Consider the following 11,443-nt stretch of genomic DNA (forward strand, 5'->3'; position numbering starts at 1 on the left):
TTATAGTAAAAAAAAAAGCTATAATCATACATAACAGCAACAAGAATAATATCTAATGCATGAGAAACATCATAATAGAAATAATATAATAATACATAACATCAAGAAAAAGACCACATCACCCACAGTAAAAAGCAAATATAAAAAGCAAGAAATGGAATAGTCAGGCACACATAATACTAATCTTATTAAAAAGACAGAAACGTACAACTAACAATAATGTTATTTCTGCATTTCTGATTTCATTTTTGTCTTATTAATGTAGTAAAATAAAGGCATAAAATAAAAACATACCTTCGCCCAGGGGTGTAATGATCGGGCCCACCGACGACAGCGCCTACTTCAGCTGGATGTTCGTCCGAGGATGCACATTCAGCTGAAGTGTATTGCAGCACACGCACCTTCCGGCTCCCTTTGCTGCAATAAATGTCGCTAGCCAGTTAGAGGCCGGCAGCCAACGTAGACGTGCCAGGCATTGGTGTTGCATGGCAGTGACATCATGTGCCATCATAGCCGGCACGCCAATGTCTGCTGCCAGCCTCTGTGCCGCATACAGAAGAAGAAGCCTTATATCTTACGAATGGAGGCAGCTGAGAAGTTTCATTATTTTTTCAATGCAGAGGCATAACAAGAACATATATACCAGGATGGACCCAGGATTGGAAACATATATGCCAGGATGGTGGACATATATACCAGGATGGACCCAGGATGGGGGACATGTATACCAGGATGGTGGACATATATACCAGGATGGACCCAGGATGGGAGACATATATACAAAGATATGAGGGGACATATATACCATGATGGGGGGGACATATGCCAAGAAGGAGCCCTGGATGGATTGACATATGTATCTGGAAGATGCCCAGGAATGAAGACATTACTACAATATAGGTGGGGGGAGCAATACATATGTCTTTATGGTATTTAGAATGCTATAAGGGCCGATGCATCTGACCATCATACAGCTGGGGGGCCCAGGTCAAAATTTTGCACCAGGACACTTTGAATTCTAAGTACCCAATTGCCTCCGCCACAACCAATAAACACATAACATAAGAAGCCAAAAACAAGAAAATAATGATTATATATACATATATTATTTCTTACTAAAGCATTAAAATGGTCATATGTTGAAGTTATTACACTCAGAGGAGTTTCCTTATTCCAAAATACTGATAGTGTAGCTTAGAGATCGTCTATCACTTTTGTAACCTCTAGTGGCTGAACTCTCATTTTTTTTAATATATGTATGTGTTTTTTATATAAAACTGTTACGGTTTGCTGTTGCAAAGAGGAACGTAGAGAAAACCCGGAAGTGGACCCTCTGGGTCACTGCTCCAGAGCCCCCCGAGGGCGAGTGCCCAGGTGAGAACCACCCCCTATACAGGGAGTTTTACGGACAGACCCCCAGGGGATAGAACCGCGACAGCCGGAACCAAAGGGATGACTGGGGCTATAGATTGGTAAAAAGGCACAGACGTATCAGTACAGTTAAGCACAGGTGAACACAGAGACCTAGGGCAGGGCATGGGACAGGAGCGCCAAGGGCGACAATGACTGGAGGCTGCAATAGAGAGGAAGCACAAATAATACACTAGGCGAGAAGCAAGGCAAACAGCAGGGAAGTTATGAGGGTAGGACAAGAGGAAGGATGGAGCAGGACAGGGAAGGTGTAGGGACCCAAGGAGGACACGGTATGGCAGAAGTACAGAAGGAGAGATAACAGACAGCGCAGGGCGAGGAAACCAGAGACACAGCACAGCGCAGGCAGTGGCAAGGATGAAGGGGCCTGAAACAGAACGCCGCCAAGAGACAGCGTCACCGCATTCAATAGACAGGCGTCTTACCTGTCCAGACGCCGAGCATAAGTAGAGATGGGCGCCACCATGTTGGAGGCGGGGCCAGTGCGTCACACTACCAAGGAGGCTGCGCGCCAGGAGTAAGAAAGTTTGCAGGTGCCCAACGCCGAGGAAGCCGGAGGCTGGGAGCGGGGACGCGCAGGGAGGTGCGCGCAGTGAGGCAAGTGGGGACCGGGGCCGTGACAGTACCCCCACTTTATGCCCCCTCCTCCTAACGCTGGCAAGAAACCGTCTCATAATGCGAGGAGCATCAATATTCTCCTGGGGTTCCCATGATCTCTCCTCGGGACCGAAACCCTTCCAATCAACCAAAAACAGAGTTTTTCCCTTAACTGTCTTCATAGCCAATATATCCCGTACCTTCAAAGATGTTATCTGAGCTACAAGGTTGGGAGGATTGGGAGGACGCTGATTGGAAGTGGTTAAATACTGCAGGTTTGAGGAGAGATACATGAAAGGTATTGGGAATCTTTAGCGAGGCGGGCAATCTCAGCTTGTAGGCCACGTCGTTGATGCGACTTAAGACCTCAAAGGGACCAATGTAACGAGGACCTAACTTGTAGGAGGGGGATCTTCAACCTGATATGCCGAGAAGATAACCAAACCCTATCCCCTGGGCGATACGGAGGAGCGTCTAGCCGTTTTTTGTTGGCATACCTCTTCATTCTGGGGCTGGCACTCTCAAGGGCTACTTTGGTCTTCCTCCAAATCTGAGAGAAGTCCACAGACAAGGAGTCCGCTGCTGGTACACCCGAGGTAGGGGACACAGGAAGGGGAATGCCGGGGTGTTGACCAAAAACCACAAAAAAGGGAGATTTAGAGGAGGCTTCACTTGGATGGTTGTTATAGGCAAATTCTGCCCAAGGAAGAACAGAGACCTAATCATCTTGATGAGCATTGGAAAAATGCCGAAGGTAAGATGTCAGTGCCTGGTTGACCCGCTCGACTTGACCTTTAGACTGGGGGTGATAGGCTGAGGAAAAATCCAACGTTATCTTCAGCAATCCGCAGAGAGCTCGCCAAAAACAGGAGGTAAACTGGACTCCTCGATCCGAGACAATATGCTGAGGGAAACCATGGAGGCGAAAGACGTAAAGCAGAAAGATCTTCGCCAACTCTGGAGCAGTAGGCAGACCAGGTAGAGCGATGAAGTGGGCCATTTTGGAAAATCGATCCACGACCACCAATATAACCGTACATCTAGAAGAAGGAGGCAAATCTGTGACGAAATCCATAGCAATATGAGTCCATGGGTTGGCAGGCACAGGTAACGGATGTAGGAGTCCCGAAGGAGGGTGTCGAGGAACTTTGTTCCGAGCACAAGAAGGGCAGGAGGTGATGAAATCCTGGATGTCTTTGCGATTCGAAGTCCACCAATAATGGCAGGAGACAAGCGAGAGAGTCTTTTTAACTACTGAATGTCCAGAAAACTTTGACGAGTGACTCCAATGTAGAACCTTTAGTCTATTTCCACTCCGAACAAAGGTCTTACCAGATGGTGGGGAGACCAGGATTAATGGGGCTACTGTAAGGATCTTGGCAGGGTCGATGAGATAGGTTGGACCCTCCTCCTTATCTACTGACAGGAATGACCGTGATAGGGCATCCGCCTTGATGTTCTTATCCCAGGGTCGGAAGTGGAGTTCGAAGTCAAAGCGTTCGAAGAACAGTGACCATCTGGCCTTCCGGGGGTTGAGCTTTTGGGCGGACTGAAGGTAGGCCAAATTTTTGTGATCCGTAAAAATGATGAACGGATGGAGGGCACCCTTGAGAAGATGGCGCCACTCTTCGAGAGCCATTTTTATGGCCAGGAGTTCTCCATCTCCAACGGCATAGTTACGCTCGGGAGCGGAGAAGGCCTTAGAAAAGAATCCGCAGGTGAGAGCACGGCCAGAGGAGGATTTCTGCAGAAGAACTGCTCGAGCTCCCACCGAGGATGCGTCAACCTCGAGAATGAATGGCCTGCTGGCATCCGGGCGATGGAGTACAGGAGACTTAGAGAACTCTTGTTTCAGGGCTTCAAAGGCAGCTTCTGCATCAGAGGGCCAATGCTTGGGACCGGCTCCTTTACGGACAAGAGCAGAGATAGGTTTCGTCAATGAAGAAGAAGAAGAAAAAAACCACTGAATTGCCTTTACTCCGAGGGGATGTGGCTAGTGTTGAGCATTCCGATACTGCAAATATCGGGTATCGGCCGATATTCGCTGTATCGGAATTCTGACACCGAGTACCGATATTTTTTCAATATCAGATACCGGAATCAGAAATCCCCATAATGCAATGAGCCACAGTTGTGGCTGTGATTGGCTGCTGAAATGATGTCATCATGATGCGCGGTCTGTGCCGACAGCCGGGGGTCTGTACGGGCATGCCGGGGGCCTGTGTCGGCTGCCGGGGGTCTGTACCGGCTGCCGGGGGTCTGTACGGGCCTGCTGGGGGCCTGTGCCGGCTGCTGGGGGTCTGTATTGGCTGCCGGGGGTCTGTACTGGCCTGCCGGGGGCCTGTGCCGGCTGCCGGGGGTCTGTACGGGCCTGCCGGGGGCTTGTGCCGGCTGCCGGGGGTCTGTACGGGCCTGCCGGGGGCCTGTGCCAGCTGCCAGGGGTCTGTGCGGGCCTGCTGTGGGTTTTGTGTGTGTAGGCAGCATCCGATGGGACTATAAGTCCCATCGGGCGATGCCTGCTACAATGACACATTAGCCAATTGATTGACACATTAGCCAATGATGGGACAGTCCCATCATCCGGCTAATGTGTTGAATGTAAAAAAAAATATATATATATATATATATATATATATATATATGAAAGTGACAAGTATTCGGGAGTATGTACTCTATGTTATATGTACTGTATGTCTATATGTATGTATTGTATGAATGTATTGTATGTAGTATGTAGTAAGTATGTTGTATGAATGTAGTATATATATGTATGTAGTATGTATGTATGTTGAATGTAGTATATATGTAGTATGTATGTATGTTGTAAGAATTTTGTATATATGTAGTATGTATGTAGTATGTATGCTGGATGAATGTAGTATATATGTCGTGTGAATGTAGTATATATGTAGTATGTATGTATGCTGTATGAATGTAGTATATATGTAGTATGTATGTTGTATGAATTTTGTATATATGTAGTATGTATGTATGCTGTATGAATGTAGTATATATGTAGTATGTATGTTGTATGAATGTAGTATATATGCTGTATGAATGTAGTATATATGTAGTATGTATGTTGTATGAATGTAGTATATATGAAGTACTAGCTGAAGAGCCCGGCGGTGCCCGGGCATAGTAACTAACTGTGGTTAGTTATAACAAATTATAATTATCCTCCATCCCATAGTCCCGTGCCCATATACCCATCATACATATCCACCATCCCATAGGCCCGTGCCCATATACCCATCATACATATCCACCATCCCATAGGCCCGTGCCCATATACCCATCATACATATCCTCCATCCCATAGGCCCGTGCCCATATACCCATCATACATATTCTTCATCCCATAGTCTCATGCCCATATACCCCTCACACATCCTTCATCTCATAGTCCCATGCCCATATACCCACCATACATATCCTCCATCCCATAGTCCCATGCCCATATACCCATCATACATATCCGTCATCCCATAGTCCCGTGCCCATATACCCGTCATACATATCCTCCATCCCATAGTCAACCATTATGACATCATAATGAGCGGCCGCAGGGCTTGCAACCTATGAGGACATCAGCGTCGCCATGGCAACCATTGTGACATCATAATGAGGGGCGGGGCTTGATACGCACACACTGTTTCCCCAGTATGCAAATAGGGGCATTATGACATCATAATGAGGGGCGGGGCTTGATGCACACACACTTTTTCCCCCAGTATGTAGATAGGGGCAAAATTGTTTGGTGAATTGGAACGCGCGGGGTTAAAATTCCGCCTCACAACATACCTTAGGACGCTCTCGGGGTCCAGACGTGTGATTGTGCCAAATTTTATTGCTGTAGCTGCGACGGTGCGGATGCCTATCCCGGACATACACACATTCACACACACATACATACACACTTTGAGCTTTATATATTAGATGTATGTAGTATGTATGTATGTTGTATATATGTAGTATGTATGTTGTATATGTATGTAGTATGTATGGTTTGGTTTTTTTTTTACATTCAACACATTAGCCGGATGATGGGACTACTACTGTCCCATCATTGGCTAATGTGTCAATCACAGTCATTGTAGCAGGCATCGCCCGATGTGACTTGTAGTCCCATCGGACGATGCCTGCACACACACAAGACCCCTAGCAGGCCCGCACAGACCCCCGGCAGCCAGCCCAAGCCCCCGGCAGGCTCGTACAGACCCCCGGCAGCCGGCACAAGCCCCCGGCAGGCCCATACAGACCCCCGGCGGCCGGCACAAGCCCCCGACAGGCCCGTACAGACCCCCGGCAGCCAGCACAAGCCCCCGGCAGGCCCGTACAGACCCCCGGCAGGCCCGCACAGACCCCCAGCAGCCGGCACAAGCCCCCGGCAGGCCCGTACAGACCCCCGGCAGGCCCGCACAGACACGCACAGTGTCCGCCCATGCACCGCCCACACTCTTCCCCCTCCCAAACTGGATGTGCAAGTAAAGAAAGGGTTTTCTAATTCCAATATTTCTGTCCCATTGACTTGAATGGGACTTCCGGTAACGGAATCGGCGATACCGATATTTTTTTGGGTATCGGGCCGATCCAATCCAATTCTCAATATCGGATGGTATCGCTCAACACTAGACGTGGCCAATTGAGAACAGCCGAGACTCTCAGGATCCATCTCTAACCCTGAGTTCGAGATGATGTAACCAAGAAAAGGCAATGAAGTTTGCTCAAAGAGGCATTTCTCCAACTTGGCAAAAAGGTGGTTCTCTCTGAGACGTTGGAGGACTTGGCGAGCGTCTCGGAGATGTGTGGCCAGATCAGGGGGGAAGACTAAGATGTCGTCCAGGTAGACGACGGAGGAGTAGAGGAGTTCTTGAATGGCATCATTAACGAGTTCCTGGAATACTGCAGGTGCGTTGCAGAGCCCAAAGGGCATAACCAAATACTCGTAGTGCCCGTCTCGCTTGTTGAACGCAGTCTTCCACTCGTCCCCAGAGCGTATGCGAACCAGATTATAGGCCCCTCGTAGATCAAGCTTAGTATACACACGTGCTCCCTTCAAGCGATCAAAGAGCTCAGAGATGAGTGGCAGTGGATATTTATTCTTCACCGTGATGCGATTCAGGCCACAATAATCGATGCACGGGCGCAGCGACCCATCTTTTTTCTTTACGAAAAAGAAGCCTGCTTCTGCAGGGGACGAAGACTTCCAAATGAAGCCTATGGCCAGATTGTCTTGGATGTATTCAGACATGGCTTGGGTCTCTGCCGAGGAGAGAGGATAAATCCTTCCACGAGGAGGAGTGGTACCTGGAACAAGCTCAATGGGGCAGTCGTAGGGACGGTGCGGAGGAAGAGTCTCAGCCTTTTTCTAGTCAAGAACATCCAAAAAAGCACAGTAAGCCGACGGCAATCCGGAGGGAACAAGGGTAGAACAAGAGGTACTTACGGGACGCACTGACAGCAGACACCGAGCCCGACAAGACTCCCCCTAGCGCAAGACGTTGCCGCTATGCCAACCTAAGGTGGGCTTGTGGAGCCGCAGCCAACGAAGACTGAGTAGGATTGGATGGGAAATACCTGCTAAGACGTAAAACGTAATTTTCTCCTTGTGCAGAGCCCCCACTTGCAACTCTACCTCATGAGTGACGAGAGTGACTGTCTCTAGCTGTTCTCGACCATCTACGGAGGCGAGAACTTGAGGATTCTCCAAGGCCCTCACGGGAATAGAAAATTTGTTAACTTCCTCCAGCCTAATAAAATTCCCGGCGGCACCCAAGTCCACATAGGCCACTAGAGAAGCCCGCTTCCCACCAACATGCAAGAGGACAGACAAAGTGACGGGTAGAGAGGTATCACAAACGCCCAGGAAGGCCTCTCTTACCTAGCCTAGGCGGAGAAGTTTTCCGGAGGATCAGGACAAGTTCGGAGCAAATGGGAACCGCTACCGCAGTAGAAACGACCCTGGAGGCTTCTCTCCCTACGATGCTGGTCAGAAAGCTTCAGGCGGTTCGGGTGCAGAGGGTGAGGAGAGGCTCCTAGGTCGAGGACTGGGTGGTCTGCGAACAGACGATAATGGACGAGAGACCCTTCTCTCCCTGGCCCGTTCTTGAAACCGGAGATCTATCCAGGTGGCTAGAGAGATCAAATCCTCCAGAGCTGTTGGGGTATCACGACCAGCGAGCTCATCTTTTATATGACTCGAGAGGCCTCGCCAGAAGGCGCCCACCAAGGCCTCATTATTCCAACCTAAGTCAGAGAACAGGGTCCTAAACTGTATGGCGTACTGGCCCATGGTTAGAGAACCTTGGCAGAGGTTGAACAAAGCCTCAGTGGTGGAGGCTAGACGACCCGGTTCGTCAAAAACCCGACGGAAAGTGTCAAGAAAAATGGATAACTGGGTAACCACAGGGTCATCACGCTCCCAGAGGGGATTGACCCAAACCAAAGCGTCCCCCTTCAGATGAGAGATGATGAAGGCCACTTTGGCTCGGTCTGTGAGGTACTGCTGGGGCAGCAGTTCAAAATGTAGGCGGCACTGATTTATAAAACCCCGGCACAATTTGGCATCACCACTATACCGGGGTGGTTTGGCCAACCGCAGAGGAGGATGGGAACCCGCAGCAGGGGAAGCAGAGGCGGCCGAGTGCAAGGAAAGCAACCGACCGTCCACCGAAGCCATGTAGCTGAGGATATGTGATTGGGTGTCACGTTGCTGAGCCAATTCTTGTTGTAAGCCAGCCAACTGGGCGGCGTTACCAGGATCAGAGGATTGGAGAGCGGAAAGGCCCGAGTCCATAGTTTTCCTTCGGGAGAACCAGACACGCATGATGTCCTTTATGAAAACTAACTCTTTTTGGGCAGCCGTGGCTCCAGCGGAGTCCATGGCCTGTCTATGCTGTTGCTGTTACAGTTTGCTGTTGCAAAGAGGAACGTAGAGAAAACCAGGAAGTGGATGCGCTGGCTCATGGCTCCAGAGCCCCCGAGGGCGAGCGCTCAGGTGAGAACCACCCCATATACAGGGAGTGTTAAGGACAGACCCCCAGGGAATAGAACCGCGACAGCCAGAACCAAAGGGACGACTGGGGCTATAGACTGGTAAAGAGGCACAGACGTATCAGTACAGTTAAGCACAGGTGAGCACAGAGACCTAGGGCAGGGCACGGGACAGGAGCGCCGAGGTCAACAATGACTGGAGGCTGCAATAGAGAGGAAGCACAAATAACACACTAGGCGAGAAGCAAGGCAAACAGCAGGGAAGTTATGAGGGTAGGACAAGAGGAAGGATGGAGCAGGACAGGGAAGGTGTAGGGACCCAAGGAGGACACGGTAAGGCAGAAGTACAGAAGGAGAGATAACAGAGACAGTGCAGGGCGAGGACGAGGGAACCAGAGACACAGAGCACAGCGCAGGCAGTGGCAAGGATGAAGGGGCCTGAAACACAGAGAACGCCGCCAAGAGACAGTGTCACCGCATTCGATAGACAGGCGTCTTACCTGTCCAGACGCTGAGCATAAGTAGAGATGGGCGCCACCATGTTGGAGGCGGGGCCACCGTGTCATACTACCCAGGAGGTTACGCGCCAGGAGTAAGGCAGTGCGCAGGTGCCCGACGCCAGGGGAGCCGGAGGCCGGCGCGGGGACGCGCCAGGCAGCAGGAGCGCGCCGGGAGGTGCACGCAGTGAGGCAAGTGGGGACCGGGGCCATGACAAAAACTATTATTTTTTCATATGAATTATAAAATTTAATGAGCAACATTGGGCTTCAGGTCCAAGCCTCAGGATCCCTGTTGATCTGCTGTAAATAGACAAGGAAACTATAACCTGGATTTACATGAAATAGTAACATTGCTTCAGCATGTGACAAAACATTTAAATCTCTGGTTGACCATGTAATATGTGAAGGGGCCAGGTTGATCAGTTGTCCCCCGCTTAGCATGGGAGGCTCTTCTGATAAGTCCATATGCTTAAACAGGACTTGTATGAACATTGGATCTATTCTTGACTCTTGACAGACTCTATAATAAAGTGGCAATAATAAATGATAATACATGCCATTACTTCTATTTCTTCTGGGTATCACAATGTGTTGTGGCTGCAGATAATATTACATTGCGACATTCATTTGACATTGGTTACTATTCCAGTATGGTGTTCCATTTGTTACAGTAGCACGTCCTGCCTCTGCTCCATCCATGACCCCATCCAACCGGGGAGACAAGTGAATATCAGCAATCACATTTTGGACTTTCACGTGACTAATGTCTTAGGAAACTGAAAGCTTAGAAGAACTTTGAAAACCTGAGATTTACCTGAGCTGCCATGGATTTGGAGTTATTGCAGCCGGATTATACAGGATCGGTACTTATGTGGGCGAATGTGATGTTAGGTCAAATAGAAACCTAGGGGAAAAAGCAAGAATTAAAGAGTCCAAAAAAAAAATCACTAATAATTTCCTGTTATAATGATAAAATAAAGTATGAAGGATGCATTCTATATGAAATGTTAATAACTATAAATACAACAAAACACAATTTGTTTTTTATTCTTCTCATTTGAGTCTTGTTTATTGGGAATAAAATGCGGAAACCAATGGGAACAGCCAGGGCACGTAAACACTTAACCATGGCAAAATTGAGTATAAGCATTTTTCTACAAGGTGACCCCAACACCCTACTAAGGGGGGACATGCTACTGATTGCAGCTTGTGCTACTGATTGCAGCTATGGATTTGGATGTGGCTGATTTTGAAACTGCAGTCCACCTGTGATGCTAGTCACAACCCATGGCCAAGCCGTGAGTCAACAGAGTCAGATGTGCCAGGGTTAATGCCACAAGAGCATGTGGTAAACCAAGGGAAAATATGAAGTCATAAGTCTTGTTACATGCCAGCATCAGAATACCAGAGAAATAGCGGATAAGTAAAGGGGCAATAACAAACACGTAGTCAGAGCACGGTCCAAAGGTCAGCAGCAGAATATCAGATGCAATGGCGCAATGACAAACTGGTAGTCTGAACACGGTCCAAAGGGGCAATAACTAACGGGTAGTCTGAACACGGTCCAAAGGTCAGGAGCAGAAGAAGATCAGAACTTACAGCACAGGGATCAGGCGAACACACACCAGAGTGCATAGGCTTAGAACAAGCTTTGACTGGCAGTGATCTGGACCAGACGGCTCACCTAAATGGCAGGGCAATTACCAAGAACAGGGAGCACCTGTAGAAATCTTTGCACCTACCAGTCTCAGATAGATCAACAAGCTATCAATCAAAGCACTGACAGCTCAGCACACCCCAGCACAGGTTAGGATGACAGAGCTGTCCACACTGAGGCCCAGACACTCTGAGCAGAGGAATTGTAACACCACCCATATTCAGTTGAACACAATTTAGCAGCAGTACCGATTACAGCCACA

General features: G+C 48.9%; 1 long non-coding RNA gene across 4 annotated transcripts in view; it reads right to left on the reverse strand.

The window, feature by feature from the left end:
- LOC141092124 (uncharacterized) overlaps window positions 1-11,208 on the reverse strand; it is a 120,390-nt gene extending 109,182 nt beyond the window's left edge. For all 4 annotated transcript variants that reach the window (XR_012232687.1, XR_012232689.1, XR_012232690.1 and 1 more), the window contains exons 1-2: window positions 11,124-11,208; window positions 10,339-10,428 (exon numbers count right to left, since the gene is read on the reverse strand). This is a non-coding gene — a long non-coding RNA (uncharacterized lncRNA). The remainder of the gene's footprint in view (window positions 1-10,338; window positions 10,429-11,123) is intronic.
- Between the last annotated feature and the right edge of the window lie 235 nt (window positions 11,209-11,443).

The sequence above is a fragment of the Dendrobates tinctorius genome, unplaced genomic scaffold (assembly GCF_039654945.1).
Source record: "Dendrobates tinctorius isolate UK_male_01 unplaced genomic scaffold, ASM3965494v1 ptg000058l, whole genome shotgun sequence".
In the NCBI taxonomy this organism is placed as follows: Eukaryota; Metazoa; Chordata; class Amphibia; order Anura; family Dendrobatidae; genus Dendrobates; species Dendrobates tinctorius.